This window comes from Prunus avium, chromosome 4 (genome assembly GCF_965620075.1).
Source record: "Prunus avium chromosome 4, drPruAviu1.hap1.1, whole genome shotgun sequence".
In the NCBI taxonomy this organism is placed as follows: domain Eukaryota; kingdom Viridiplantae; phylum Streptophyta; class Magnoliopsida; order Rosales; family Rosaceae; genus Prunus; species Prunus avium.
In genome coordinates, this window is record NC_142287.1 from 12699640 (window position 1) to 12725950 (window position 26311).

General features: G+C 36.2%; 1 long non-coding RNA gene and 1 pseudogene across 1 annotated transcript; both read right to left on the reverse strand.

Moving 5' to 3' along the window:
- Window positions 1-10081: 10081 nt before the first annotated feature.
- Window positions 10082-10736, reverse strand: LOC148294819 (uncharacterized). The gene is made up of 3 exons (XR_015835172.1): window positions 10610-10736; window positions 10417-10483; window positions 10082-10145 (listed from the first exon to the last, which is right to left on the reverse strand). It is a non-coding gene; the product is annotated as an uncharacterized LOC148294819 (long non-coding RNA).
- Window positions 10737-12504: 1768 nt separating this feature from the next.
- LOC148294820 (protein FAR1-RELATED SEQUENCE 5-like) lies at window positions 12505-24495 on the reverse strand (annotated as a pseudogene).
- Window positions 24496-26311: the final 1816 nt, after the last annotated feature.

The following is a 26311-nucleotide window of genomic DNA, read 5'->3' on the forward strand; positions in this document are numbered from 1 at the left end:
TGGCCTGGGGTGGTGTAGCCCACTAATTTTATCAAGTGGCTTCTGGCGTTCCACCGCATTCGATCAGGGGTCAAACCAGTGAAAGGCGAATGGACAAGCATGAGTACTTCACACAATTTCCTAGGGCGACGACGCTCTAAACAATTCTTGTTATGTTTTACTATTTAGATCGGTGCACTAGATGCTAAGTTATATAAGGTTTTGATAAGAGTTTAAATTAAGTTGTACCTTGAGGCCCAAAACCTTGTGAAATAAGGAATGGTTTTGAGGCCTATTAAGGGGTCATATTTATTTCCTTTTATGCGTGAACCGATCTGGTAGGTTTGGAAGATTAGTCAAGTCGGCCCTCAGTGATGAGTAGAGACGACTTGACCTAGCCCTATATAAGCTTAAGGCCCTGCTCTCATCAGACACGTTCTCTAACCCTATTCTCATCATAAAGAGAGAGCTGAAACAGATTCTGAGAGAGAGCATAAGTCTTGAGCCATTCCTGTTCTTGCTAGGATTACTGCTGCTATGGATTGGATGAGTTCAAAGGTCGTGTACTCAAGGAAGATGGCTCCAGGTATGTCTTCATGTCTTTATACGTATTACAGTTTTGTGTGAAAGATCTTGATTGTGTATAAAGAAATCTAACAGTTGGTATCAAAGCCTGGTTGTTCACACATATCTGTAATCGTTGTTCAAGCATGCCTACTATGTTTTCATATCTGTTTGATGAGTTTTTGGTTATGTCTATTTTTTTTTTCGGTTACAGGTTATGTCTATTTTTGAAGATTGATTAAACATGTTTTCTGAAATATCAAGAATATTAAAGAATATGGAAAAACATGTTTTTGATTTGTTTTTCATATTTTCAAAACTTTAAACACGTTTTTGACCTAGCAGATCACCTTAAAAGCCTAAAAATGCCGATATTTCATGGCAATGCAATGAGTTGTGTAAGTTAGGTCATTCCCTATTCAAAAAGGTATTTTGCGTCAAAAACGGACACCAAAAACCCCTAAAACACTATTCACGATAGTTTTTACTATTCACTGCAATTTTAGGGTTTTCCTTCTTGAACTGTGTTTTGTTTGGTTATTTTTCTGAGCTAGATAGATGTTTGTTTTTGTTTTGAGAATCAACAAACTTTTCATAACAAAACAAAACCTAAATACTCAAACCCTAAAGAAATAACTGAAAATTGCATCATACCTAAGAACAACCCTCTTGGCTTGACCCCTACCACTGAATTCAAGTGCTATTTCTGCCAGAAGGAAGGTCACATGAAGAAGAACTGCAACAACTACAAGAAGTGGTTTGAGAAGAACAAGAACAAAGGTAATAAAGAATTAGCCTTAGTGAGTTTTGAGTCTAATTTAGTGGATGTTCCTTCTAATTCTTGGTTGTTAGGTACGGGAGCCTCGATTCATATAGCTCATAATGTGTAGGAATTCACAAGAAGGAGGGAACCAAGAAAGCATGAAGTTAAAGTGTTCGTGGGGAATGGAGAGCAAGTAGATGTGGAAGCCATTGGAGTAGTGCAACTGAAATTGGATTCTGGTTTTATTTTAGAGTTGGATGATGTAGTTTTAGTAGCCTCAATGAAGAAGAATTTGATTTCTGTTTCAAGATTATTAAGACTTGGTTTTGTTTTTCAATCTACTATATTGCTTGTGCATTCTATTTGCTTGTTTGCTATTTGAGTATGTTATATACTAAGTTTTATTGAGCTTTTATTTTAGTTTTGCAATTCATTGGTATAGGTGTTTGCTTATAAGTATATTTGGTGTTACTTCTTGTTGTTTTAAACTTCTGAGGTAGGGGTAAAAAAGTGTTTATTATTATTTTGATTCTAATTTTTTAATACATTTAGTTCGACCTTATTTATGTATTATATCTAGTTTTTATGATGATTGTGCTTTGTGTTGAAATCACAAAAAAAAAAATTTGGGTTAATTACAATTTAGTACCCTGTACTTACACCGTTAAGGCATGTTAGTCCCCGTCTTTTCAATTTTTACAATCGCATACCCTTAGTTTGTAAATTTTTTGCAATGTGGTTCCGCCGTTAGGGTTTCTGTTAGATCTCTCTGTTAACTGCCTACGTGTCATTGTGGGTTCCACATTTTTTAATTTTAAATTGATTAAAATATGAATAAAATATTAAAAATCAAAAAAATCAAAAAATTTCTCTCTCTCTCTCTCTCTCTCTCTCTCTGCGTTCTCTCTCTGCAACGAACCCAGAAACCCAGCCTGCAATCTCTCTCTCTCTTGCTTTCTCCTCCTTCAAGAATCAAAACCTCTCCTCTCACAGTGAGATTCTTCACCTCCGTCTCTGTCAAAATGCGGCCTTTACAGCCTCTGTAACTCCGGAGACTCTTGCTCCGCTACCTCTCTACCTCTTCTTCTCCAACTATACAAACCCACATTCTGTTTCACTCAAGAAAACCCACCCATTTCCACTATGCCCAACCTGTCATTACCACAACAGCAAGCTCTCACTTTCTCTCTCCTCTTCATTTCTGTGTCTCTAAACCCTTTTCTTCCTCAACCTCACCAGCCCAAGACTCAGATCAATCCCAATTAGCTCAGTTTCTCTCCTCTGAACTCCTCATAGACCCTAGCTCCGATCCTCTCTCTGTCACCCAACGCCTACAATTGAGCTTCTCCCATATCACCCCGACTCCTTCCCTGGTCCAGTCCGTGCTCAATCTGTCCCCTGATGCCGACCGGGCAGTTATAGGGTTTAACGAGTGGCTCATCTCAAACCCTACTTTTGAGATCTATGGGTTATGGGTTATGGGTTCGTGGGGGCTGAGGTCGTGGGTTCTGGGTTCGTGGGGTTTGAAGGGTGGTAGTCATGGGGAATGCAGGGAGAAAGAGAGGGGGGAGGGGGGAGGGGGGATGGGTTCTGTGGGTTATGGGGGCTGGGGTTCCGAGCTTTGGTCATGGAGAGAGAGAGAGAGAGAGAGCAGCTGGATTTCAAGATGGGTTTGTGAATTTTGACCCCAAAATCCCAACTTTAACAGCAAAATGGGACAAAAGCTAAGATGATGAAAGATCCAAATGGTTCAAACAGGTTTCTGACAGCAGAAAGACCAGCCAAGATCGAAGGAAACAATGGAAGCAAGAGAGAGAGAGATTGCAGGCTGGGTTTCTGGGTTCGTTGCAGAGAGAGAACGCAGAGAGAGAGAGAAATTTTTTGATTTTTTGATTTTTTTGATTTTTCATATTTTATTCATATTTTAATCAATTTAAAATTAAAAAATGTGGGACCCACAATGACACGTAGGCAGTTAACAGAGAGATCTAACATAAACCCTAACGGCGGAACCACATTGCAAAAAATTTACAAACTAAGGGTATGCGATTGTAAAAATTGAAAAGACAGGGACTAACATGCCTTAACGGTGTAAGTACATGGTACTAAATTGTAATTAACCCAAAAAATTTCAAACGTGGGATTGGATAAGTCCCACAACTTTGATACCCATTATTTGCCATATCCAGCAAGCCTCAAATTGAGGCAGGGATAAAGCTCAACAACCATGCATAGGAAAAGAGTTCAAAAAATATGGGAGTCTAACCAACCAATGAAAACTCTTAAGAGAGGTTAGTGGCTCCTGTTTTTGTGGAGCTGATTATTCATTTTTTGAATAAAGCATCCTACATTAAAGAGGTTTCTAGCATATAAAAAGGACAGCAGTAAAAATAAAAAGGAAGAAAGGAAGGACGGAAGGAAAAAAGGCTGCTGGAGAAAAATTGTTAGAGCATAGAGACAAAAGAAAATTTGTCACAGGTATATTGTCATTTCAATTAATTTTGGTGGGGTGGCAACCCTCAAATCAATTTCTTGGATGATAAATCCATGATGGGTGGCAACCCTTACATCAATTCCTTGGATGTAAATCCATGTTGAGTGGCAACCCTCAAATCAAATTCTTGGATGATAAATCCGTGATGGGTGGCAACCCTTAAATCATATGTATGCAAATCCATGAGATGATTCCTGTTCAACAAAGCTCTGCTGAGCAACAGGGAATCTATGGAAACAAAAATGGTGTTCTGGGATTTAATTCCAAAATGTGCACACAAAAAAAAAAAAAAAAAAAAAAAACGTGTATTACCTCTTGGACTCTCTGACTAATTCTCTCCATCTCTACTTGAGAAAGCTTTTCTTTTTCTCTCTGAGCACACTGCATCAAAAATGAAAAGGGTGTTTAGTCATGTAGAAAAGAATAAGCTGCAAAACAAAAATGGCTTTCCAACGATCCTGCAATTGCAAAACAAAAAGGGGATTGATTGTATGTACAGAAATGAAACCCGTGTTGGCATATGTACAAATTGTATAGCCATGATAGCATGTGAAGAGACACAAAAATCCATTTGCTGTGTAGAGACAAAAAAAGAAAGCAGGGGAAATTCCTTTTTTTGGCCCTAAAATTCTTTGTTGCCATCTGTTGAGGCCCAAAAAAGTCACGAGAAGCCCAAAAACATTTAAGGCCCAACATAACATATAATGTTGGTCATGCGTTAATCCAAACTATATTTTAGGAATTAATTCATTAAGTAAATATAGAAAAAGTGTGCATGCCATGCCAAATTATACATTTTTCATATGTCAATCACCTACCAAGCTCGCATGAACCCAAGTCATGTGATTTACGGACTTGTATGAGGGATTGTGGTGTAGAAGGCTACGGAGGTCCATAAGGCTCATGAAAGCTCTTGGATAATGAAGACTTTAGGCTAGCTACTTGGGACCATCAAAGTCCAAGCCCATTACTTAGAGTTCTTCAATGTGGGTGAGCAAATGAGATGTTCTTCAAGCACTCCCTATTACCCAATGAAAACAAGCCAATTCCGACACTTCCTTTTACCCATAGGAAATAGTCATTTTCCAATGCCTAGCTTTACATGTTGGAAATAAGAATGTCCCAATGCTCCCTTTTACCCGTTAGAAATAGACTAGCTCCAACACTTCCTTTTATCTATTGGAAACCAAAGAAAGCCTTCACCTTCTATAAATTGGGAGGCATTGCCCAAGCAAAACCAAACCCTCTTGGTTGCTACAAGCCTCTTAACAACCATGAGAACTCACATTTCTTCAGCTGCTGCAAGCATTCCAGCAGCCATCACTGTCATTCTTAAGCCAACAACCTCCATCCTTTGGCTGCTGCAAGCATCCCAACAACCATCGTCCAGCATCTCTTGGTTGCTCAAGCACCCCCGCAACCATCAGACCACTTTCCTTCCTCCCTTTGGTTGCTGCAAGCATTCCAGCCGCCATCCCAGTCACTCCTTAGCCATCACAACCATGTCTCCTACTATCTTACCCTTGAAATCTATCATCTTCTCTATAAAGCCTCACCAAGCATAACTCCAAGTTTTTCCTTCCTTCCAAGCTATAAACACCATAGCCTTCAAACCTCAAGCTTTTCCTCCTATCCTCCTTCTCTTAAAACTCTTAAATCCATAAAGCCCTACCCAGCATAACTCCAAGCTTTTCCTTCCTTCCAAGCTATAAACAACATAGCCTTCAAACCTCAAGCTTTTTCTTCCATCCTCATTCTCTTGAAACTCTTAAATCCCCATAGCCATAGCCACAAACAATAAATTCTTAACACCCAAACTCAAGCATATCGAATACCAAGCCAAGCACAAGCATTCTCATTTGCTAAACTTGCGGTTCTTTAGCTCCCATACTTCAAGCTCTCATGCCAAGCTCATATAATCTCATATCAACATCAGCAAGTCATCTTCAACTCATCCAGAGTGAGCAACATCCTTACTTATTGCTGGAAGCTTCAATTTTAAGTTGTGTTCTTCCATCTTCTTCCTCTCTCTCTCTCTCTCCAAAAACCCTATTCCAGATCTAAAACACTTATCTTCTGAAGCCAAGTTGAAATCATGGGCATCACCTCTTTGGTGAGAAATCCAAAGGCGCGACCAAGCATTCGTCAAGCTGCCAGAAGCCCAATCAAACAAGTAGCAGCTGCTGGAACACCTATTCCACTATGTTTCAAGCAAACCCTTTCCAGCGTCTGCTCCACCTCTATCATCAAGCAATGGCTTCATAGTAGCTGATGTATCCTTCTCATCAAAACTTTCAATGAACTGAAGAGCCATTGATGAAGACCAAAGCACTCCCTAAGGTCTCAACTCTTTCGGGGTGTTTTGGGGCCTAGTGCCACAAACTCAGACGGGGGTGCACGAGAGCTCGATCTACTTTGCAGTAGTCCAAAAGATCCCAACACCATATGATTCTTTATTGCTCCTGGAGATCGCTTTTAGCAAATAAAAAAGAAGAAGAAGGAACCCACATTGCATAGACTTTGGAATTTATTTTGTGTTTGTGTTTGCAAATAAGTAAAACAAAAGAATGGGTGCAGGTTTGTGAATAGACAAGAAAAAAAAATATATATATATATATAAATAGTTAGAGAAGGAAGAAAATTAACAAGCAAAAAAAAAAAAAGAGGAAAGTGGTTGTACGCCACTTTGCTTGATGTTGCATATGGACAAAATAACGGGTGTAGGCTAACATGAAGGAAAGAAAAAGATGTCAGCTAAGAGGTGAAGGGGTTGTACTTTGATGGTAGAAACTATGGCCTACAAAGAGAAAAGTCATACCTTACGGATGTTTTCCGGGAAAGTCTGACAATGAGGCAATGGAAAATTGGTGGTATGAAGGGTGAGCCACAGTTAGTCTGGCATTCTAAATAGAGGGGAATTCTTGGCAGTTGTGTAATTCTTCCCCAAGTTTTTCCAATAGCAGTTGCATTCCCAATGACAATTTCCAAATCCTCATAGTCCTCACAAGTTTTTGTTTGAATATGCCTGTGGGTTGGGTGGGACTACAAAAACAACAATAAAATAATAATTATTAGTAATGAATTATGTACTTAGATTACCACATAGCGCATATTGAGAGAGAAGTTAAGAACCTAACCTTAAAGTAGTCTTCCCAAATTTCTTCAGGAGCAGTGAATTTCTTTGTGGTTGAGTCCCACCCAAACCCAGAGTTAAGACGCATCAGCTGTGAATATTTTTGATATTCTCTCTTAAAATATTTCAACCGACTTTGGTAATGACAATAGGTTTTATGACACCTAAGTTTTTCATTAAGGATGGGAAGTATTTTGGTTTCAACAGTTGCCTTGCTTAGCACGCCATTGGCATCACGCCATCCACGAGATGCAGCATCAACCATGAGCTGCAACAACATTTTGCTCTCTTCCACACTCCAAGCACTATAATCTTTCTTGGCGTTCCCTGTTCGCAATCTCCCATTTCTAAATTATTATATATATATATATATGTATATATAAACATGCAAATTATTGTTAGTTATACAAACAAGGATAACAATAGACGCATTATGATATACCAGCAATGTCACATAAAAAGTGCAGAAAAACGGAGCAAAATCTAAAACAACTATCAACAGCACCTAAAGAAGATAACATGATAAACTCACTTTTCCCTCTTTTTCAGGATCTGGGTAATTGAGTCATTGGATTTATGGATTCAAGTACATAAATATATAATAAAAAGATGATTAAACACTCACAGGGTGAAAGAAAAAAAAAGTACAGCTAATTTTATATATTAAAAAACCTGTTTCTTCCTTCCAATCCAAAGAAAAAAAAGACAGTTGAACGAGCTTATTAATGTGAGTATTACGGTTGGTTGACAATCATCTTTTTCTAGAGTGCAAAGTTTTGCTACGTAAGAAATTCCATGTGCATAATTTACGATTGAATGCCTGCATGTGTTTTCCCCATTTTTCCTTCATAATTTTTGCATGTGTTAAATTTTCACCTGTTGCTTGACAGTGAACTTGAGAAAACTTCATAACCGGAGTACCAGTAAACCCAAACCCCAAGATAAACCCTAAAAACAAGCTACACTCTAATAACAAGCAAAACCACCATAAAACAAGAAAAACATCAACCAATAATCATCAACAAATAGTAATAAACAAGAAAAACCATGGAAGAAGAAGGAAAGCCAACAAGAATATTGAGAGAGCGTACCTTTGGAGGGTGGTTCGTCTTCTGCAGAGATAAAAAAATAACACGACGTCTGAAATCTTTGGGGTGGAGGTTGGACTTATGCTGGCCTTTATTATTTATACCTAAACCCTACAAATTCTCCAAACTCCAACACTTAATTAAATCCTTCCAAATCTATCTCCTTTTGAATACAGGTAAATTTAAATGGACTTTTTCCAAGTCCTAATTGAATACACCCACATTTAAATGGACATTTTAAAAGTTCAAACAAGTCTAGATTGAATACACCCAAACTGTTATAGACTTTTTAAAAGTTTATATAAATCCAAATTGAATACACCCGGATTTTTAAAATCTTTTTAAACGCTTTATAATCCTAATTGAATACACCCCCCTTAGTTCAATTGTGATTGGTTTTGCTAAACCAGATGAGCTTTGTGTTGATGATCAATCATGGGCCAACAGATAAAAAAATATTAAAGGGCCCATAAACAGATTATTGGGTTGTAACCCATTAATTCTCCAAAGCCTAAAAATTCTCAAAATCCAAAATATTTAATGGATGACCCAAATAATTACCCATTAAATTTATAGAGGCCCAAATTTCCTATTATATGGTTAATTGATTAATTTTAAAAAAATCATCTCATGCATATTTGGGTCCAAGTGCAAATGTCAATTTTAGAAAATTAGTGGGTTAATCAAAATTGCCCATTATTTTTCTTGAACATTGACAATAAGGAAAATGGTACAAAACCATCTAATTTTTCCCATAAGTCATCTACCTATGAAAATCTTCAAATTGTCTTAAAGACACAAATTCTAAATTAGTGTGCCACACTTACCCATTAATTTCCAAATTTCCGAACTATGTTGGTTTGATCCATTCGAAAAAGTACGTAGGCAATCTAGAGACTCAATCTAGATGCAACCACCCAAATCTTAAATCCAAACAGAATCTCTGGTTTATTCTTAACCAAATTCGCCCCAAACACAAATACATATTTGAATCCCTGGTTTATTCAGCTAAATTCACTCAAACACTCCCCAAAACAATTCAAATCAAATTTTCCTTGCAATGAGTCATTTATTCATTGCAATTCCTTGAACTACGAGTGGCTTGATTCTCGCAAGGGATACGTAGGCACCTTGAGGTTCGACTTAGGGGCAGCCGCAAAACCAAATACACACATTCTATTTCTTTATTATGGAATCAAAGGATGTTCTCTTGAAGCAAGGGATTGTAATTAAGAGACACTGCGTCTCGAATGGGTCGAACCCCTAAACTAATAAAACCCCATTATTTAATTAGTGGTGGTGAAATTATGTTGGGAGGTTCACATTTTTCTTCCAACACTTTGTTGTAGCAATTCCAATTGCAGCTATTATTCCTCATGTCATCCCAATCTAGTACCTAGAACCAGCAAGAAAAATTCATCAATCAACTTTGAGTAATAACTCATGTAATTACTAATAAGGCTTCTAGCCAATAGGAAAAACCCATCCAAGACTAAGTATGAAAACATGAATGCTACCATCATCGCAGAGGGACACCATCTTTACAAAGAAAAACATAGTTCTCATAGAACCAACCAGAACAATCTTAAATATCGAAACATCAAGAACTAAAACCAACCAACTGAAATATAAAGATAACTTTACCACACCAAATTATTTACAAAATAGTTTATATCATTAGCAACTTGCCTATCCTTCATAGACCTCTTTTAGTGTGTTCAATACATACTTCATATTCTTATACTCAATTCTAGAGTGAGAACTTTGGTAAATACCTTCTAAAGTGATTTTAGATAAACACAACATATACTGACTACATAAAATGTTAAGTGTCCATTTCTCCCAATCACCTTCAGAATATACTGACTAGAGGAAAAAAAACACATACTGAATACATTAAAGGTGCAAAATATAAAAACCATATAACGGAACAAGAGAGAAATATAGGAAAGAACAAAGAGTTGGTCGTGGGGAATTGAAAAGGTCTGGAATGGGAAGTGGAAGAGAGAGCAAAAAAAGAAAGAGATAGATGATTTTGAATATAAAATAAAATAAAAGTTTACCCATATCATATGTTGCTGGGAGGTTGATCAGGTGGCTGCTAGGGGCTCAGTAATGGAAAACCTGCAAATAAAAAATCAAAATTGAAACAATAAAAGCATACCCAAAAGACCAATTTCAAATCAAAAGGCAGAAACAAAGTAAATGAAATTTTTTTGGTATCAAGTGATAGTGGCCAAAAAAAAAGTAGATTAAATTTTTTTGGTATCAAGTGACAATGATAGTCTCATGGGTGCGGTGGTTTTTTGGTGTAGATCTGGGGGGTGGGGGGGTTTGGCGTAGATTTATGCTAACTATCGTGCAAAGTGGGAAAAAGGAGTTCCTGAACAAGTACCTGTAGATCGGACTCTCTGAGTAGGTGCAGGGTTTTCGATGGAGAACACGAATCTAGGCACAATGCCCTTGATTTGTTATGGGTGTGCAAAAGGAAGCAAGTATACGGTAAGATTAGATACAGAAATTTCCGAGAAATTGAAACCCTAACTGGAATAGCGAAGAATTTGAAACCCAAACTGAAATCATCTCACCTTAACCATGATTTAAGTATGCTGATGAAGAAGAGGACGCAGACAAAGAATGAAACCCTAACACTCACAAGGGAAAGGGGTAGACTCTCATAGAGGAGAGGAATAGACTCGTAGGGGAGATGTTTTTTTTTATCCTTTTTTTTGCATTTTTTTTGTTCGAAACCACGACCTCTTTGCTTTTGTTGAATGAATGTCTTAGTCCCCCCCCCCCCTCCTTCCTCCCGGTCAAAGAATGCCCTAAGGCTGCGTTTGGTTCATGGGAAAAGAATCTTGGGCATGGAAAATCAATTCATTTCCCATGTTTGGTAAGTCAGGCATGGGAAAGCGATTCCTAGCACATGGGAAAGTAAAACTAGCATTAAATACAATTTTTTTTGACTAATTTGTCCTTACTAACAATTCATAATTACAATTTTTATCCAACAATTATTGGTATTCTTTTTTTTTTAATAGGGGTACAATTGGGAAACTAAACAAAATTTGTTTTCCATTCCTACTCAAAACAAACATGGGAAAGGAAATAAAGTGATATTTCCGGATCACTTTCCCGGCATTACCAAACATGGGAAAGGAATCAACATTTCCCATCCCTTGGGAAATGACATGGGAAATGATTTCCCATCAAATTCATTATGTGAACCAAACGGGGCCTAAGTCTTTCTTTTTGGTATACATAATTTTTTTTTCTTAAAAAAAAAAATTAAGTAAGCTCTGCATAGTAATAGTGTTTCTAGATTTTGCATTTGATGCAAATAAGACACATGACGGTTTGTTAAAACCGTCGTCTTTCAAACATTTTACACCTTACTAGACGATGGTTTTACGACAAACTATCGTCTGACAAATTAAGATGACAGTATTTAGTACATTCGTCGTCTATTGAGTGTTGTCTATTTCAATTATTGTTGTAGTGTCACTATGGTTAGGACTTAATGGTTAAGTCATAATCATAATTAAATTGTTAATTATGAAATTAGTTTGATGATGGACTCGGTTAAAGGAGAAAAACTTTCCAAGCACGGGGATGCCAGATCAGTTTTCCACCTCCTTATCCCAAGCCAATAAAATACTGCCACATGCCAATTTTCTTTAAAAACTTTTAATAATATATTTTAATCAATAAAAGCAACCAAAAAATAAAATTTCTCTCTCATCCCATCTCTACCTCCGTGCCAGCCCTTTTACTAACCAATTAATTTTTTTTTCTTTCCCAAACTCAGTTAATGTTTTACCTTCTTTTCTTTTTTTGCCATTCCTCTTCCGTTTCTTATGGAAAAGCCTTCCATTTGTTCAAAATCATTCCTGTCTTTGTTCAATCCCTCTCCTTCCTCTCTTCTATCCATAGAATTTGTTTATACTTTATCTTTTTAACAAAGTGATTTATTTTATTACTACAACTAATGACATTTTTAAAAAAAAATAATGAAGTAATGCTAATAAAATTTAGTTTGCTGTACAATTTTGTTTCTGATATTAATAACTGAAAGAAGAAGTTTTTTTTCTTTTCGCCTGATATCAGTAACTCAAAAAAGATATATGTTAAATTTCTTTGATCAAGTGTAACATGGGTAACTTGCATAAATAGATTTATAATTCACTAATCCTTCTTCAAATAGCATATCAAGGAATAGCACAAACTTAATGTCATGTACACAAGTAGTCTTTTGGCCAAATAGTGCAACAAAAAGGAAAAGGAATTATTCCCTTGTACAAAAGTGTAACCTCGGCCAAATAACATAACAAAAAGAAAAGGAGAACACTATGTCACATTTACAAAAATGTAATTTTGCCAAACTAAAGATTATATTGTTCTCCTTTTGCAAAATATGTTGGTATAGTTTATATTGTTCTCCTTTTGCAAAATATGTTGGTCTTTATACATCAAAATGAGCACATTACACCTGTTCAAATAAGATGTCCAAACAAAAATTAGAAAACTAATACAAAGCATAGCACATCCTTCAGACGTTCATATTATGAATAAAAAAATATCTACGTACCTATTGTCATAACCTTGAGATAGATTTCAAACCCATAAAAAGACATCAACCAGCCCTTATCAATCATATCACCGACGCAATTGGTTCAAACTATTGAAATACACATTCTGCATCACAACTTAATCCATGAATCAATATGGAAATTAACACAATTAAAAGTAAATTTTATATCATGAGTCAAACCTGATTTAAATTAGTTGATTGTCCAAATGTGAAATTTGCATTCAAAGTTGTAGATGAATCCTAATGCATCATAAAATAATCTCTAGTTAGAAATATCTGATTTCTTTATCCCATGAGTATATATTAAATTCATATACCTGACTCAAGTAAGGCATTTGATCACTTCCTTGAAGCATGGTTGTAAATTGAAAATTCGGATGTCCAAAAGTATGGCTTGGAATATCCTAAAAATACATATAGCATTAGGAGATAAACATTAAAATTAACCATCAAAATAATGAAGTGTAAGAATAAGTACACCAAAGTGATGCAATGATGGATTATAATGAGTTGAATGAGGCGGAACACTGTTAGTTTCTTTCTCAGATTGACCTACAAAAAAAAAAATTATTAGCACATGAAATTAAATACTAGAAAAAATAGTTGAAACCTAATTAATATCAATCTAGTTAAAAACAACTTGAAGAAAATAATTCTTACTTGCAGCCATGGTGGTAGGCCTTGAAGTTCGAGAGGAATTTCCAACTCTTGCGTCTTTCTTTTTTTCTTTTTTTCTTTTCTTCTCCAATTGACTTTTTATCCTAGCATTTGTTATGCCTTTAGCCCTTATGGTGGGGGGATTCAAAATTGGTGGCTTAGCAATGAGCACATCATGAAGAGTTTGGTCACCAATGCTATTTAAATTTTCCTTAGATCTAGTAATTTCCATATCACTTTCAAGTAACATCATAACCTCTGCTAACTTTTGTTTGACAAGCCTTGTTCCTGAATCAGATAATGATGCTACACTAACAACATTATTTGCTTCATGCATCAACTCACTCAGACACAATGATTGGGCAGATCTCACCTTCTTATTATAAGATTCACATAAGTCACTATTCACCACAATTCCTTTCTTGGCCCCTTTAGTCCATCTCTTCAATATGTATTGACTTGGTATACTTGTGATATTTTTGGAATCTAACACTTTCAAGGCATGACGACATAGCAATCCCTTGATTTCAAATAACTTACACGAACAAGAAATATTGAAAGTTATGGAGTCAAAATGGATTTTGTAAACCCTTTCATGACCTTATTCTATTGCTTCAAAAACATATTTTGCACCAACATTGCAAACTTCATCCAGCCTAACCTCAAAACAACCCAACAACTCCTTTTCAAAGAATGAAAAGATCTTAATGGTATACTGTTGTGTAGATACAGCTGCACCAAAATGGATTCAGTTGCATCCTCAACTTGTGATACTCGCAAGTGCACGAGCCGTTGGTAGTTTAGCATATGTAAGTGCGAGGTCGATCCCACGAGGATTGGTGATTGAATGATCCAATTCATTTCCCTACACAAAACATAAATGAAAACAAAAGGAAATAAATACAACAAGAAAGAAAGAAAATAACTAACTCAAGCAGATAAGTTCCCAAGTTCAATTTAGATTAATGGATTGATTCTAGCTAAAGTATGATTAAGCCATGGTGTGTGGTCATAACCTTGTGTTCCTAATTCCCTAATTTGATCATTTGTTGTCTAACCTAAAATTAAGCATTAGGAACCCATTAAGCATAGAAGAACAATTTAAACAACCAAGCATGTATCTAATCCCTGTTGTCGAATGTCCATACATACTCTTCCTATTCATAGTTCAATTCGAATTAAAGCATGGTGTCTACTCTTAATTCAAACCAAGATAGCTAACATGCAAGCCTAAATGGTGATCAATCATTCAAACTAGCATATTAACTTATAAGCATAATGAATAAGAACAAAAATCATAATTGAAACTTGGAAACGAATCAAACTTGAAACTAAAGAAAAGAATTTACATAACAATGAAAATTAAGTAGAACTTGGAAAAACTTAAGGAGAATTTCAGCGCAAAGATCTCATTATAACAATTGAAAACTAGAAAGAGAAACTAAGAGAATTTGAGGGAGAGAAGGGAAGGGAGCTCTAGAGAAGTGTTTGAGAGCTCCCCCCCTTGGGGTGTGTTTACAAGCTTGGGAAACCTCACTATATATAGGCCTAAGGAAGCTGAAAATCTGAATTAAGTATGGCTAATGCATACAACACTTGTTTTATAAAATCTGAAATGGTTGATGCACTTCACTAATGCATACAACACTTCCATTATAAAATCTAAAATGGTTGATGCACTTCACTAATAAATCCCACCAGCAGCCCTAGCTCATCTTCATGTCACCATGACCAAGCTTCCAACCAGAAATAATAGCTCATCCTGAGGTCAGCATGACCAGCAACTTCAAGGGCTTACGAATTGGGCTTCCCTTAAGCAAATTAAGACTTTAAGCACTCAAACTTGAAGTTCAGAATGTCTTCTTTCCAGCCATATATCATTTGGGCCAATCCAAGGTCGGAGGAGGAAGTTAAGGCCAAAACAAATTGCTAACTCATTTTGCGCGCTGATAAAATCCATCCTGAGCATGGCTCTGTGTTTGCTAGGTAACAGACTCCAAAATTATCCAATGGGGCTGAATTTCGGATATGTTATAGTATACACCCATTGGAACAACTTTCATGAAGAATGTGGCCTCATCCGAGCTATGTAGGTTGCTGAAACAAAGCTTGCAATATGACCTACGAAACTGGGCTGGCAGGGGACTGTAGCCAAAATTGAGTTTGTCTTTAAGCTCTTCATCCATTCATCCAAATTAGGCCCTAACATGCATGGATTGCATCATTTACTATCCAAAGCCATCATTATTACCTAAAGCTCAATGAACTGAAAGATAAACACAAAAAGGATTAAAAGCACAAGTTTAACTCAAAAACATAACCAAATCATAAGCTAGAAGGGTACAAAATGATATACAATTATGAACCGATCAAATACCCCCAAACCTAGATTTTGCTAGTCCTCGAGCAAAACAACACAAAACAAAGTTAAAAACAAAACAAGAAGTTAACTAGACCACTTTCGTAGGTAACTCGATTGCATTGAGCGAATGCAACAAGCCTTTAAACCTCTAGGCATCCCTAGTAGGAGGAGTTGTGTCTCCTGAGGGTTTAACAGTTACGATACCCACAAACGTTTTTCTAACTCTACAAAACAAAATGGTTAGAAAACTTATTAGATTTGTTAGTTCTTAAGCAAAACCAAAACCAAAAACAAACATAAAAATAAAAACAAAACACAAAACACAAAAAAAAAAAAAAAATCAAAATCAAAATAAAAACTCAAAACAATCTTTCCGAACATTTTGTGAAGAGAAATGACTCATGCACATGACTTAAACGTTTTGACAATAAAAGCTCAATTTTAGACATTATTCACAAAGCGGCAAAGTTCAAAACATAATATGCTCAAAGTGTAGTAGTGTGATAGCCAAATGCAACAAATTCCCCAATCTTAGTTTCCACACAATTTCAAAAATCATACCAAGCACAAATGCAACTTCAAATCTCACCAAAGTTGTCCTCTCACAAATGAATCACTCAGAAGAGGGCTACAATGCAACACTCAGTTATAGACATGGGATTAGAGTTAAACCATAAAGGAGTTAACTCAAAATAGGAAGATGAAGAACTTGCATTAATATGATCTCAAGAAGGATGCCAAACACTTAAAAGTAATAAAATGCATGCAATTCAACCACATGACATTTAAGATCAATTTAGGTCTTTAGCATAGGTTGTAATGGGGCCAAGGGTGTAAGGTGAGTAAGAAATGAAGGGTATGGATAAAACAAAGTCCAAGAAACTCAAAATATAAGAGCATAAAACAATTGTTTACAAGACTTCGAATCATCACGATTAGATTTTTTCTTTTACACGATCAAAACTCCTTATACCTTCATTTACAATTATTCATACTCCTTTCCTTGAATTGAACAAACACCAATTTATTTAGAAGGCTCAAAAATGAAACCCAAAAATGAAATTTCATTCAACCACCATTTAATCATAACTTTTTTCTTTTCTTTTCTTTCACCAATTGTGTGATTTTCTTTTTTTTTTCTTTTTTTCTTCTATGTAATATCCCTTCCCAAACTTAGCATGAAAAACACATCCGAATTAGAGCTCATGAGTTCCTTAGAAAGGTAAATATTTGTTTTTCGGGCTAAGGCGAGGAAATATAATTGGTAAAATGAAAGAAAAGGTTTACATGTAGGCTCAAAATGGTTAACAATGGAAAATCATGCTTAAGCATGCATAAGGTTAGCTTGAAAGGCACAAACGATCCAAAGAAGGCCTTAATATCATTTCTTTAAATGTCATAAAATCAAATTGCATAAGAATGAATGACTTTTAAGTGTTCAACCAAATCAATGAATAATGAGATCAAACAACAACTTTGATGACAAGAAAATAAGAGTATGTGTATAACACTCATGAAATGAAGCACAAGGCTCAAAAGCTCACTTTATATAGTTGGTTAAATAAGTCTAATTTATGATTCATACAATTCTTTAGATCATGCAAATCCTTCAATTGGAAAATTATGAAACAAATGGCAAGTGCAAAGAAGGTTTCGAACATGTCATGCTAGAACGATGCCAAATTAATTAATTAATTAATTATTATTTTTTACAATAAAAATTTACAAGGAAAAAAATAAATAATAAATAAAATTCAATTTTTTATTTAAGTCATGCAACATTTATCACAATCTCATCAAATGTGTTCGGAAAGTGACTCAAAATCAAAATCAAAATCAAAATCAAAATCAAAATAAAAGCAAGACTTAACAAAATAAAAAAAATAAAAACAAGCAAATAAAAAAAAATTTAAATTAAATTAAGGAAAAACCAATTTTACATGCTAAACTCCAATACCCCCAAACCTAGAAATGAACATTGTCCTCAATGTTTAAAAATTAGGAACAAGCAATGTCATAACAAGAAATGAAAGGTACTAAAGTAAATATAAACCACAAAAAAAAATTAAAAAAAATAAAAAAATAAAATAAAATAATTACAAAAATAAAAATTACAAAACAAACAAACAAATAACCAAAAAAAAAAAAAATGAAACAGTAAAACACTCGAAACAGAAAGCCCTAAACAGACAAAACAGTAAGCCCTAAACAGACAGTCTTACGCAAACCAAAACCCAAACAATTGAAAGCCCAACCCAAAAGAAAGTTAACCCACCTTGAAACCTAACAACGGTGAAAACCTAACCCACAATGAAATCTGAAGCCCACACGTTTGTTATTATTATTATTATTTTTTTTAAAAATAAAATGAAACTTGAATTGGGAGCGCAAAGGCGGGATTTCTGAAAAGAAAGTGTGTGGTCCCTGATGCCTTGGTTCCTGGGAAGTCACGGGTGAAAGGGGTGAGGGACGTGTCGCCGCGCAGAAGCAGCTGCCACATCCCCCAAGCCAGAATTATTGGCTTCTTGGGTGAAGCGGGACGACTTTTTCACTAGAAGGTGGTGAAAGGTGAAAATGCAATTAAGGGGGGTTGGGAAACGGGTGCGGCGACATATAGAGATAAGCCGTAAGGGCCGCACAGAACTCAGAACCGCAACGGCTAGGGTTTAGCAGACTAAGTCTATAAAAGGTAAAAAGAAAGGGTAAAAAAAACACAAACTCAGAAACACACAAAAGAGAAAAGAAAGAAAGAAGAAAAGAGAGTGAGAAATCAAATGGCCTCTAACTACCCATTTTCGTTGGATCTCAACCTAGCTCCACCGACTCAGACACGAGGCCAAGCAGCGGCACCAGTATGGATGCCCTACTTTGCTTCCGCACGGGGGCCTGTGACAGTAACTGACTCAATACTCCTGGACAACGATGTTGCCATTGGAGTGGCTAGAAATTTAGTGACTCCTAAAGATATACGTGTTCTGGGGACAAGGGATGACAACCGGGTCGTGAGCGATGCCCTGGCACTGAGCGTGCAGAGTACAGCAACAGTCGCAAGTTTGGGTCATCGCCTACTTGCGAAGTCCCATGAGGTAGAGGTGCTGAAAGGTCAGTTGGCGGCGGAGCGAAGTATGGTTGAGGAGTGTCAGACTGCTATAAAAAGCTTGAAAAGGGAGAGGTCAAGGATAGTGGAGGTGAATCGACACCAGCTAGAAGTATTGCGGGACGAGAATAGAAACCTATCAAAGATGGTAGAGTTGTACTCTCGCGACATGCGAAAACAGCTGGAAGACCTAGACCGACCGGGTAAACGCAAACAAGCAGATCGCGAGAGTAGTTACGCTCAAGCTAAGATTGCGATCTTTGGGAGCCCAAGTGATGAGCCCCAAGAAGCTGTGCGTGAAGCCCCGGAAGAGGACAGCCAGAGGGCCAAACTCAAAGCTCCAATGGTCGAGACACCAAGCACCGAGAAGAAATGATTTCCTACTGCATTATTGTTGTTTTTATTTTATTTTGTTGTTTTTGTATTTTCGTTATTTTGTTTCGGAAATAAAAGAGTAAGGTTGCAGAAAGAAAAAGAAAAAGAAAAAGAAAACAAAGACGACAAACGGAAAAGAAAACATATTTCCCTAACTAAAATAAGATAAAGATGATAGCCGAAAGGGAAAAGCAAAAACACAAAGCTCTAGAAAATGAAAGTAACGGGCAAAAACATTAAACACCAGAAAACACGGAAAAAAGAAAAGTAAAGTAAAAGTAAAGGTGCTCCCCCTTGAAGCGATTAGGTCGAGCATGCCCGGGAAATCCGAAATGGTGTTGGCTCTCTCTCATCAGCATATGTCTATTTAAACCACACCTCTGCAAGCGGATGATACCCAGCATTTATTCCTGCAAACTCAAGGAAAAACATCAAAAAATCCAGAAACAAAAAAAATGGCATCCTCATGCACTCACCTTGATGATCTCAACCTTGAACTCTCACTTGCACCACCGAATGCCCAGACAAGGGCTCCTCCAACTCCTATCTTCCCAAACTCCACATATCATCACGGCACGGCCTCAAACTTTGCTGAGGCAATACCGAACTTTTCTGAGGCACTGTCGAACAGAGCAGTGCGGCTAGGAGGCATGATTAGCAGCAAGCTCACTCCGACAGATCATCTGCATGTGGCACAGAGGTCTGATAAGGCAGCGGTAGAGGAGTCCCACAGTTTGACTGTGCTCCACGCGGTCTCCGCTACCAATTTGGGCATGCGATTACTGGCGAGGACAAGGGAGTGTGCCGCGATGAGCGAGGAAATAGCTTCCTTGAAGGCTATGGTGGCGGACTTGCAGAAGCGGCTCTACTGTGCCAATCAGCACGTGGAAGCACTGCAGAGAAAAAATGAGGACCATGTGGAGCTGCTGCAGATTCTACAAGTGCGAGAAAATAGAGGCAAGCCATGATGATGATGGAGATGAAGAAGATGAAGAAGATGATGAAGAAGATGATGATGATGTTGTTTTTTTATTTTTATTGTTTTTTTATTTTTATTTTTTGTTTTGTTTTTATTATTATTTTTTTTTTATGCAATGTTTGAATTGAAATAAAGTTTGTTTTTAACACTCAGAGAAAAAAAAACTAACTAACCATACCACGTAAATAAATACATAAACTAACTTAACAAAACAAAAACAAAAACAAAACAAAAACAAAGACTTAACAGAAAAGAAAACAAAGAAAATAAAAATAAAAATAAAAAAAACTTAATTTAAAAACACACGAATATACAAGCAACTCATGGATGACCAGTTAAGGGCCTCAGAAAACACAGCCAGGGGATCCGGGAAGGTTGGAGGGGTCACAATGGTCCCGCTTAAAACCCAAACTTCTTAGACACCGAAGGTGTCGCCTAAAGAACTCCTAGACACTGTATTAACGGAAGTGCTCACTGGGGTTACCATAAGTCAGCTCATATGAAAAATGGTTTTTTAAAAAAATTTTAAGATAGAAAAAATACAAATTAAGATAAAATGAAACAACAAACCATAAACAAAAATGAACTAAGTACTGTAAACAAATTCAAACAAACAACATAAATTGTTGTACTAAAAGAAACAAACCAAGAAACCAAAGAAAAAAAAAAAAAGAAAAAAAAAAAAAAAAAACAAACAGCACTTTCTATCACCCGTTTATCACCATTTGGACAGATTCGTTTCTATGTTTTTCAGCGTCGACCTATGTTCAGTTTTTAGGCTATAACTTTCCAACCGTAAGTCCAAATTTTACGTTCTTTATATGGTTGGATTCAGCATAGAAAAACAAAGAACTCAACACGGACCAAAAGGCAAAAACAACTACGAAAATAAACAGAATTCAAAGAAGAGAAAGGATTGAAATGCTCCCCCTTGAAGCGATTAGGTCGAGCGTGATGCACTTGGAGGTCGCGACTTCTCCCATTGCTCCACACTTCCCATTCTTATGATTGAGGTTGCCATCTCTCTCCATTTTTATTAAGCTATCATAAATTGCTAAAACAAACACACAAACTTGAAATGGAATTAAAAGGATTAGGAAATAAAAACTAAAATGAAAAGGAAAATCAACACACATCCAATTCCATGCTTCAAAACAACAAGCACCAATGGGTTGTGTAAGCTGGGACTTAAACCCAGTTCTCTTGCTTGTTGGGCAATTGTCCTTTTCTGTTGGACTACAAACACAACTTGTCCATTAACGTCATTAACTTTAAAACTTGAAATTGTCTAGTTAAAAAAAAAAAATAAAGTAGGAAAGCCAAATAGAATCAAACAATGTTACCGATCCCCGGCAACGGCGCCAAAAACTTGTTGTGTAGATACAGCTGCACCAAAATGGATTCAGTTGCATCCTCAACTTGTGATACTCGCAAGTGCACGAGCCGTTGGTAGTTTAGCATATGTAAGTGCGAGGTCGATCCCACGAGGATTGGTGATTGAATGATCCAATTCATTTCCCTACACAAAACATAAATGAAAACAAAAGGAAATAAATACAACAAGAAAGAAAGAAAATAACTAACTCAAGCAGATAAGTTCCCAAGTTCAATTTAGATTAATGGATTGATTCTAGCTAAAGTATGATTAAGCCATGGTGTGTGGTCATAACCTTGTGTTCCTAATTCCCTAATTTGATCATTTGTTGTCTAACCTAAAATTAAGCATTAGGAACCCATTAAGCATAGAAGAACAATTTAAACAACCAAGCATGTATCTAATCCCTGTTGTCGAATGTCCATACATACTCTTCCTATTCATAGTTCAATTCGAATTAAAGCATGGTGTCTACTCTTAATTCAAACCAAGATAGCTAACATGCAAGCCTAAATGGTGATCAATCATTCAAACTAGCATATTAACTTATAAGCATAATGAATAAGAACAAAAATCATAATTGAAACTTGGAAACGAATCAAACTTGAAACTAAAGAAAAGAATTTACATAACAATGAAAATTAAGTAGAACTTGGAAAAACTTAAGGAGAATTTCAGCGCAAAGATCTCATTATAACAATTGAAAACTAGAAAGAGAAACTAAGAGAATTTGAGGGAGAGAAGGGAAGGGAGCTCTAGAGAAGTGTTTGAGAGCTCCCCCCCTTGGGGTGTGTTTACAAGCTTGGGAAACCTCACTATATATAGGCCTAAGGAAGCTGAAAATCTGAATTAAGTATGGCTAATGCATACAACACTTCCATTATAAAATCTAAAATGGTTGATGCACTTCACTAATAAATCCCACCAGCAGCCCTAGCTCATCTTCATGTCACCATGACCAAGCTTCCAACCAGAAATAATAGCTCATCCTGAGGTCAGCATGACCAGCAACTTCAAGGGCTTACGAATTGGGCTTCCCTTAAGCAAATTAAGACTTTAAGCACTCAAACTTGAAGTTCAGAATGTCTTCTTTCCAGCCATATATCATTTGGGCCAATCCAAGGTCGGAGGAGGAAGTTAAGGCCAAAACAAATTGCTAACTCATTTTGCGCGCTGATAAAATCCATCCTGAGCATGGCTCTGTGTTTGCTAGGTAACAGACTCCAAAATTATCCAATGGGGCTGAATTTCGGATATGTTATAGTATACACCCATTGGAACAACTTTCATGAAGAATGTGGCCTCATCCGAGCTATGTAGGTTGCTGAAACAAAGCTTGCAATATGACCTACGAAACTGGGCTGGCAGGGGACTGTAGCCAAAATTGAGTTTGTCTTTAAGCTCTTCATCCATTCATCCAAATTAGGCCCTAACATGCATGGATTGCATCATTTACTATCCAAAGCCATCATTATTACCTAAAGCTCAATGAACTGAAAGATAAACACAAAAAGGATTAAAAGCACAAGTTTAACTCAAAAACATAACCAAATCATAAGCTAGAAGGGTACAAAATGATATACAATTATGAACCGATCATATACTCACTAGCTGCTTGCTTAAAGATACCACTCTTTGCTTTAAGATGAGGCATTCCATTTTTACAATGAAAATCCTCTTCCAACTCTGCCAATCTCATATATGCTGTTTTTTGCTCATAGTGTTGCACAAACTAGTGAGACTCATTGTTTTTGTAGAAATCTGATGAAAGATATTGTTTGTGCTCTCAACCTTTTGGGTAGATCTAATATTAGCTGAGAAATAATCTAAGTTGAAAGCAGAACACCATTTTCTTCTAAGTGAATATAACTTTTACAGCCACGAATGATTCTCAAGCTTGAAGGTTTTAATCATGTGATCCCATGTGTCTTCAAATTCTGATTCACTAAAACAACCATAGAAGCACTTGTTGAAATAATTGCTAAACTCTGGGTTAGTATAAAGACCAGCAAGAGGTTGAGTAGCATTTTTAGCGATATGCCAAGTACATAATCGATGGCGTGTTTGTGGAAATACAATCTCAATTGCATTTGCCATCGCTTTATCCTCATCCGTGAAAATGGTTATCAGGTGTTTGTTTCCCATTGACTCCAGAAAAGTTTCAAACAACCAAACAAATGATTTTGTGCTTTCATCCAATAAAAAAGCACAATCAAGTAAGACATTTTTCCAATGATGATTAACTCCCACAAATGGAGCACATATTAGGTTGTATTTGTTGGTCCGAAAAGTAGTATCAAAGCATAGAACATCTCCAAAGCAATCATAGTCTAACTTTGATCTACCATCTCTCCAAAAAAAATCGTCATCCGAGTACACTGATCCACTTGAACACTATAGAAAAAATTAGGATCCTCAGCTTGTTTATGCTTAAAATGATTGATCAAACTTTGTGCATCCCCTCCTTCAATCAATTCTTCCTTCTTCCTATGCAAATAATTTAGACAATCTTTCTTAGTGAACCCAACATTCTCATAACCACCAACTTCTTTTGCCAAATACGAATACGACTTTGTTGGCCTTATACCTGCTTCAACCATAGAAGACATAACATTTGCGTGAGCCTTTTGTATCTTCCGACCAGATTTGAGAAATTGTCTTTCTTCAAGCTTAGCAAACTCATGATTATGATCTGAATTTATATGACTTATCTTCCACACACCATCATCCACAGTGAATCAAATTAAAGCCCTACAACCTGTCCTTGTATCCAATTGATGAAATGTCTTCACTTCACAAAGGTCATCATAAAACCCTTGCTTTGAATACAAATAGTCTCGTTGTCGGATATTGTTTTTTGCATCTCTTCGAATATTTCCTTTACGAATGCTAAATCCTTTCTTCAATGCATAAGAGTTGCACAGATTATATGCTTGAACTTCATTACACACCTCCATTCCCACTCTTAATTCGTCACCGTCAAATAAATTTTCCTCTTCATTTATTTCTAACGTTTCCTTTCGACAATCAGATTCCATACCCAAATCAACAACCTTTTGTATTTCATATAACAAAATAACAAAATTCAAAAGGTAAGAAGAGATATATATACATAGCATGTAAATTAGCTTTTCACTTACAGGAAATCAAAATTCATATGAAGAGTAAGCAATTTTTACAATAATAGCAACAAAAAAAATTACTGATCAAATCCTTCTAGGTAATATAAAATTTCAAGAGTTATTTTAAAGATTAAGCAGAGAAAAAAACAAAGGATAACAGGGGAAAGAAAAATAAATATCCCAGACTGCAAAATCAATAGTTTATCCACAAATAGAACATGGACAACAATGAAAACCAGTAGATTACAGTAAAAAAAATTTAAACGAAAAAGAAAAATAGAGAAATCAATACCTGGTGTCTATGTATGAAGGAGTCGTTGTTGCTGAAGAGAAAAAGACGACTTCGAAGAAGGGTTTTTGCATAGAAGAGAAAAGAGGCGGGAATGGGAGGGTATTGTGCAAAAAAGTAGGAAAACAAAAAATTAATTGGGAAGTTAAAGGGCTGGCACGGATGTAGAGATTGGATGAGAGAGAAACTCCACTTTTTGGTTGATTTTTTTTTTTTATAATAATATATTTTTGAAAGTTTTTAAAAAGATTGACAAGTGGCAATATCCTATTGGCTTGGGATAATGAGGTGGAAAACTGACCTGGCATCCCCGTGCAAGGAAAGTTTTTCTCCGGTTAAAGGCATTTTGTGATAACCTATGAAGCGCATTTAAGGAAGAAGGCCTTCCATCAAAGGTGTGAACTTGGAGATCATCCAAGGTTGAGCTTCAAGGGTAAAAGTCTCATCATCTCATCTTAGAAATTTTGTGTTGGGAATAATTTCAATGTACTTTCTGGTGTGGCCCTCGTGTTAGATCGCTCATCCCCAATACTAGTCTGGTGTGGTCCCTATGTTACACATCCACTGCTACAAAAATTGAAAAAGACGACAGTAAAACAACGATGAAAAATATAAATACAGTTGTTGTGTTTAGAAGACAACGGTAATAGAAAACCGTCGTGGATCAGTAACTTAAACACCTCAAAAATCAAGATCCGTTGGGGTATTTTTAAAACAAGACGCCTCAAACTTCAAAAGTATCGTCTTGCGAAACATGTAATTTCCAGTTATGTAAACACTTAACCCTAAAAAACGACAGTAGGTATAAAGCTATCGACATAGACATTAAAGACGACGTTTTACCTAGTTGCTGCTGTGTTAACTTGTATGTAACCATGACAGTAATTGTCGTCTTTACGACGTATAAAGTTCTGTTGTACTATAACGATAATTATAAACTTAATGTCATTTAAAGTTATAGTCAACCACGACACTAGTAATGTAGATAACGAAGTCTACATTTAAACATATCCACGTTGCTTTTTTACTATTATACGACATATTAAGTACGTACACCATGACGGTCTTTATAAATAAATGGTCGTGGTAAATGTACTTTACCATGTCGTTATTGTAGAATGTAGCGTCGGGGTTTTTCGTACCTAACCACCACGGTTTCTTCATAATGAGTATTATATTAATTTAATATACCACAGCTTAAAAATAAATTCATGAAGTATGAAGTGTTCTTGTACTACAACGGTAAATTTTAACTTATCCACATTGATAATTGCAAAAATATCGTCATCCATATTTCCTTTATACAACTGTCGTTATGTAACTACCGTCGTCTGAAATTTGTATTGCTTTTTAAGATTAATTTCTGGTTTTTAGCCTATGACGACAGTTGTTAGATATACCGACGTCTGTACTTTCGTTATACGACAGCCGTTCTGTAACTAC